The sequence below is a fragment of the Pelodiscus sinensis genome, chromosome 5 (assembly GCF_052426305.1).
Source record: "Pelodiscus sinensis isolate ZL-2025 chromosome 5, ASM5242630v1, whole genome shotgun sequence".
NCBI classification, from domain to species: Eukaryota; Metazoa; Chordata; order Testudines; family Trionychidae; genus Pelodiscus; species Pelodiscus sinensis.
This window is the reverse complement of record NC_143056.1, coordinates 87861262-87868507: the sequence shown is the minus strand read 5'-3', so window position 1 is coordinate 87868507 and position 7246 is coordinate 87861262.

Sequence of the window (7246 nt, the reverse complement as noted above, 5' to 3'; positions counted from 1 at the left end):
GCAATGACCTACAATTTTTTTTTTAAATGTCACATGAACATATGGCTCTGTATTCGTTAATATCAGTGAAACATTGTTCTTGCCTTCTTGTAGGCCTCACAACTATCTGTTACTAAAACCACCGGAATCCTAGTTGAATATCTGTGAATACAGACAGGTAGGGCAGCCTATAAGATTGTATGAGCTAATAAATGCCATCATTTGTTGCTCAGCTGTGTTCAGGTGACTTCCTAATATTCTTCCTGGTGTGTCAAGAACAAAGATTCAGTACAGAAAAGCAATAGCCAAAGTAAAGCAAAGAATCAAAAAAAGCCACTGCAACTTGATTGCCCAAGCTGTGAAGCTTAACCACTATCTTTCTTGGTTTGATAAATAATAACAATGGAATCATTTCTGCACAAGGATTTCACTCGAGTTATACCATATAATGAAATGTTAGTGCTGAGAATGTGTGGGCTAGACACTTGGTTACAGAGACTCATCCTCACAGGAAAGGAATTTATGTCAGATTAACCTGACCAAGCAAAAGTTCCTAATGAGGAAAATAGAAAGAAACATAAACTCTGTCAAATTAAATTTAAAAATATAATAAGAAAAGCCAAAAAGGAGTTTGAAGAACAGCTAGCCAAAAACTCAAAAATTAATAGTAAAATGTTTTTTAAGTACATCAGAAACCGGAAGTCTGCTAAACAACCAGTGGGGCCCCTGGACAATCGAGATACCAAAGGAGCACTCAAAGACGATAATTGCAGAGAAAAGAGAAGTTACTCACTCTGTGCAGTAACAATTGTTTTCCGAGACGTGTGTCCCCATGAGTGTTTTATTGTTACTGTCAGGCTTGTCCCAGCACCACAGATCGGAGACTTTCAGAGAAGTGTTCAGTCGGGCTGCATGTATGTGAGTGGCGAGCGGCATTCCCACCTTTGAAGTTAGCGTGCGCAGCCCTTGAGGAAGGCAGTTGACGACACCATCGCTCTGGTGGAATGGGCTTTGGGTGTTGCCGTATTCTGTAGCGAACAGCAGGTGGTAATGCAGGATGTTATCAGTTTTGATATGCACTAGAAAGAAAGTGGTTTTCCCTTGGAACTTACCAGCAATCAATCTCTGGGATCGTTGAAAGGTCTGAGTCCTAGCTAGATAAAAGGCAATGGTCCTTTTGACATCTAAAGTGTGCAATATGGCTTCTTCCCTGGAGTGATGTGGTTTCAGGTAGAAGGTGGGAAAGACTATCTGTTCATGGATATAAAAGTCAGAAATAACTTTGGGTAAGAAGGAGGGATGGGGCCGTAGAATAACTTTATTTCCGTGAAAGGTTGTATATGGAGGCAAGGCCGTGAGAACTTCAAGTTTGCTAACCCTCCTTGCAGACGTGATTGCCAGAAGGAACAATGTTTTCATGGTGAGAAAGTAAGTGATGAAGTTGCCATTGAATCAAAGGGTGGTTTTGTGAGTGAGTGGAAGACTAATTCTAAATCCCACATGGAGGGTACAGCTGTATGTGGTGGGTGAAGATTGTGTAGGCCCTTCCAAAATCTCTTAGAGATGGGGTGGGCAAATATAGAGAACCCATCAGTAGGACAGGTGGCCATAATCGTGGCCATGTGAACCCGGAGTGATGAAAGGGATAAACAAGCTTAAGGGAAAAAAGCGTTTTTTGTTGTTGTTGCTGTTTTTTTAGTTTAAACTGTATTAACAGGGAAAGAAGTACTGGGTAATTCAACGCTATCTAACCAACTACTTGCTCATTTTTCAGAAGTGTGTTGAGGAGGAGAGGGTTGGAACTCTGTCTGTAACTGAGGGCGGCGGAGAAGGAACTGAGCGGAATTGGGCTGCACACACTAACTTCAAAGATGGGAAAGCTGCTCACCACTCGCGCATGCACAGCCCGCCTGAACTCTGCTCTGAAAGTCTTGAATCCATAGCACCGGGATGAGCCTAACACCAATAGCAGAGCACCCACGGGGACATCACTTGAAGAAGAACTACATGAATTCTTAGCTTCTGTCTTCATGGCTGAGGATGTTAGGGAGATTCCGAACCTGAGCCATTCTTTTTAGGCGACAAATCTGAGGAATTGTCCCAGATTGAGGTGTCATTAGAGGAGGTTTTGGAACAAATTGATAAACTTAACAATAACAAGTCACCGGGACAAGACGGCATTCACCTGAGTTCTGAAAGAACTCACATGTGAAATTACAGAACTATTAACTGTGATTTGTAACCTAGCCTCTAAATCAGCTTCTGTACCTAATGACTGGAAGATAGCTAATGTGACACCAATACTTAAAAAGAGCTTTAGAGGTGATCCTGGCAATTTCAGACTGGTAAGCCTAACGTCAGTACCAAGGCAAATTAGTTGAAACTATAGTAAAGAATAAAATTGTCAGACACAAAGATGAACATAATTTGTTGGGGGAAAGTCACTATTGTTTCTGTAAAGGAAAATCATACCTTACTAATCTACTAGAGCTCTTTGAAGGGATCAACAAACATGCAGACAAAGGGGATCCAGTAGATATAGTGTACTTAGATTTTCAGAAAGCCTTTGACAAGGTCCAGCACAAAAGGCTCAAGTAAAGTAAAGTAAGCTCTTAAAGTAGGGGATCTAGGGATCATAGCAGACCACATGCTGAATATGAAACAATAGTGTGATATGGTTGCAAAAAATGCAAATAAGATGCTGAGATGCATTATCAGGAGTGTTGTGAGCAAGACATGAGATGTGATTCTTCTGCTCTACGCTGCACTGATCAGGCCTCAGTTGGAGTATTGTGCCCATTTCTGGGCATCAAATTTCAAGAAAGATGTGGGAAAATTAGGAAAGGTCCAGAGAACAGCAACAAAGGCCTAGAAAACATGAGCTATGAGGGAAGACTGAAAGAATTGGGGTTGTTTAGTTTAGAAAAGAGAAGACTGAAAGGACACGATAGCAGTTTTCAAGTATGTAAAAGAGTTTAAGTAGGAGGAGGGAGAAATGGTTCTCTTTGGCCTCTGGTGATAGGATAAGTAGCACTGGACTTAAATTGCAGCAAGGGAGATTTAAGTTGGACATTAGGAAAAACTTTGTCAGGGTGGTTAAACATTGGAATAAATTACCTAGGGAGGTTGTGGAATCTCTATCACTGGAGATATTTAAGAGCAGGTTAGATAGACATCTATTAGGGATGATTTAGTCAGTACTTGGTCCTGTAGCGAGGGCAGGGGATTGGACTTAATGACCTCTCAAGGTCCCTTCCAATTCTAGTGTTCTATGATTCTAAATTGTCATGGGATAAGAGGGAAAGCCCTGTCATGGACTGATAACTGGTTAAAAGACAGGAAACAAAGGGTAGGAATAAATGGTAAGTTTTCTGAATGGAGAGAAGTAACTAGTGGTGTCCCCTAAGGGGGCTATACTAGGACCAATCCTATTCAACCTATTTATAAATGATCTGGGGAAAGGGGTAACTAGTGAGGTGGGATGGCTGTCCAATGGACACTTTGTATATAGCTATCCCCTGAAGGCTTGCTGTCCTGCGTGGATACTTTCATATTACATCCCTTGGAACAGCAACCCTTCTCTTTTCATGTTATGGAAAAAAGTGCTTTTCCTGGGACTTGCAGTTCTCCTGGTACAACTGATCCTGACCCTGCTTTTACTTAGGACAAGAGGAAGCTGAATACCCAATTTGGTGGCCCTATTTCTTACCATTTAGGAGTTCTTGAATGAACAGACTTCCAGACAGACACAAAGATGCACTCTGGAGATTGTAGTAGATAACCGCTTCCTTATCCACCTTTCAATTCTCATATTAATCTGCATCTTCTCCAATTAACTAATTTCCCATGTGGAACTGTATCAGATGCCTTTCTAAAATCCAGACAGAGTGGAGCTACTGCATTTCCTTTGTCTAAAAAACCTATTTTCTCAAAGGAGAGCAGGTTGATCTGATAATGTACCTTTTCTAAAGCTATGTAGTATTTTATCCTAATTACCACTGACCTCTGTGTCCTTAACTACTTTTCTTTTGAAATTTGTTTCAAGGCCTTATATAAAGCTGATGTCAAACTAACAGGGACAGTTTCCAGGATCATTTTTTGTCCTCCTTCTTAAAAATAGCAATTAGCATTTCTCTAATCATACAGTATGAATCCCCCAACGCGTCCCAAGTTTACAGATTTATTAAAAATTCTTGCTATTGGGCTTGCACTACCATTCAAAAAACAAAAAGAAAAAAACTGGTCTTGCAGCACCATAGAGACTAACAAAAAATGTAGACAGTATGATGAGCTTTCATAGGCACATGATACAGTCTGGTTGCGTCTAGACTGGTGCTCTCTTGCACAAATACTTTTAATGCAAGATTTCTTGCATTAAGGTATTTGCGCAAGAGAGCATCTACACTGCCATGTGCCTTTGCGTAAAAGCTGTGCTTTTGCGCAAGAGCATCCCGTGCCAGTATAGATGCTCTCTTACGCAAGAAAGCTCCAGTAGCCATTTTCGCCATCGGGGTTTTCTTGCGCAAGAAATTCCTGTCCTTGTCTACACTGCCCTCTTAAGCAAAAACACTTGCACAAGAAGGCTTTTTCCCGAGCAGGAGCGTCAGAGTTCTTGCACAAGAACACTGACAATCTTACATTAGATCTTGCGCAAGAACTCGTGGCCAGTTTAGACAGCTGGCAAGATTTTGCGCAAAAGCAGCTGCTTTTGCACAAAATCTGGCCACTGTAGACACAGCCTCTATTTTTTTGTTAGACTCCAAGGTGCTGCAGGACCATTCATTATTTTTTTTCAGTTACAGACTAACACAGCTACCCTACTGAGAATTCAAAACAAAGTATTTCTTCTCACAACAGTCAGTCTGTTGAACTCTTTGATAGAGGATGTTGTGATGGCCAAGACTGTATCAGGATTCAAAAAAGAACTAGATAAATTCATGGAGAATAGGTCGACCAATGACTATGAGCCAGGATGGGCAGAGATAGTGTCCCTTGCCTGTGTGCCAGAAGCTGGGAATGGGTAACTGAGGATGGATCACTTAGGTACCTGTTCTATTCATTCCATCAGCAGTGCCGAGCTGTGGCTCCGAGTATGACCCAGTGGGACTGATCTTAAGTTCTTGCAATATGTGCCAGATCCTTTAATATTCTTAACTGGAGATTATCCAGCCTCCCCCCTCTGCCATTAAATCCCTTTAAGCTGTTAGAAATTATTACACCTGGAGTAGAAGTAAAATTCAATTTCCAGATCCTTGCTATCGCCACCCTGCACAGTCCCATGAATTATAAGTCTAATAAGGCAAATTACTTGTTTAGGTGTTAGGTCATGCCTACACAATCTTTACTCTCCACCCCATCCTCAGTAGATAAGGCCCACTTCTTTCCTTGTTTGTCTTACATGGCTATAGATCTTTTATTATTATGGCAGACTGGCTGTGTTGCAGGCAGGGGCAGCTTCTGTTCACAACAGGCCCCCATGTGAGGCAGGAGTAAACCGCTGTCCCCAGGGAGCTGCTCCAGTCCCCACCAGTTAACTGGAATGAGGGACTCATTAAGGGTGATGCTTACCAGTTGACCCTTCACATCTGTATTGTAAATCACACCCCAGCTTTGGCATCTGCAAATTTTCTCTATTCCTACATCCAGCTTGTTGTTAAAGATATGAAATAACAGACCCAGGACAGAGCCCTGTGGAACCCTGCTCAAGATGTTTATCCAGATATGTAACCTCTTAATGATTGTTCCATTGAGGGCACCTTTCTTCAGCTCCCTTATCAGAATGTAGGGTAAGATTATGGCACCAGTCTTGCTAAATTTGAGGTATAACATGTCCACCATAGTCCCCTTATGCACTAAACCAGGTAGCGTGTCAAAAAGGGAAATCGAACTGGTTTGGCATATTTGTTAAATTGATGCTGCCTGCTAGTGATCACCCCTTCATGCTCAATGTACCTGCAAATTCAATGTTTTATGCATTGCTCAGTAGTTTCCTGGGTATCAAGGTCAACTTGATGATTCTATAGTTCACCGGCTCTTCCTTTTGAAAGGTGGACACTATGTTAACCCTCCTTCAGTCCACTAGGACTTCTCCCATCATCCATGAATTTGTAAATACTATTGTTAGTGGCTCGGATTTCTTCAACAAACTTCTCCAGCAGCCTCAGACGAATTCAGGAGGCCCTGCTGGCTTGAACAGGAGACGAGCAGTACTACCATCACCTGCAACTTGCATACTATCCCTCTGTTAAAACTACCCAAAATTACGTTTTCTTTTTTGCAACATGATGCATTTCATGGTAGTTGGTTCCTCACCTTTACTACGTAGATGGCCTTGTGTATTACCTTGGATTGAGAAAGATCCCTTCCCCTGTACCTCTCTGTAAGACTCCACATCTATCTTGAGATTTCTCTGCACTAGAATTCTCAGATTCTGTTAAAATAATCAGCTGCATCTGTTATTTTTATATAAACTTTGTCACCACCAAAATATTATTGCTCAGTCCAAATGATTCAAGTGACAAAATGGTTTAAGAGCAGAAAACACTTGGGGAAAAAGCATTCTGATCAACAAGAAAAATCACGGTGCTTTTAGAATCTGACCAAAGACACAGTAGCCAAGCTGAAATGTATTGATTAGCATATGAGACTGGATGTCTTGGATGAAAGATCCCAATGATCTAAGAAGAGGGACTTTAGTAATTCACCTCACCCTCTCTCTTAGGTAGGGATGTTAAATTTTGATTACTTGAGTACCTGAGTAAGCAAAATCACTGCAGGGAGCACGGGACCAGCAGGGTAGTCTCCCCCAGCCCCATGCTCACCACGGTGTTTCAAAGCAGCACAACCACCTGGATCCAAGGATCATCTGGGGACTCCCCTGCTGATCCTGGGCTCCATGTGGTGCTACCACTTTGAAACACCTCAAGGATCCCACCGTCAGGCTTCATATGGCATTTCCCAGAAGCCCAGGGTCACACAGGGGGAGTCACCAGCTGATCCTGGGCTCCATGTGCCACTGCTGCTTTGAAATGCCACGTGCATCCTAGGGACATCCCACCTGGCCTAGGGCTCTATTTGATGCTGCCGCTGTGAAGCACCCCTCCTCCCCGCACGCTGCCCCTTTCTAATAGAGACAGCTGGGGAAATGACTAGTCAACAACTGGGTTGACTATCCAATAAACATTGGCTTATCCAATAGTCAACTTCTCAACTAGTTGTTCGCATCCCTATTCATAGAATGTGTCTCATATTTCAAAATAGATTATTT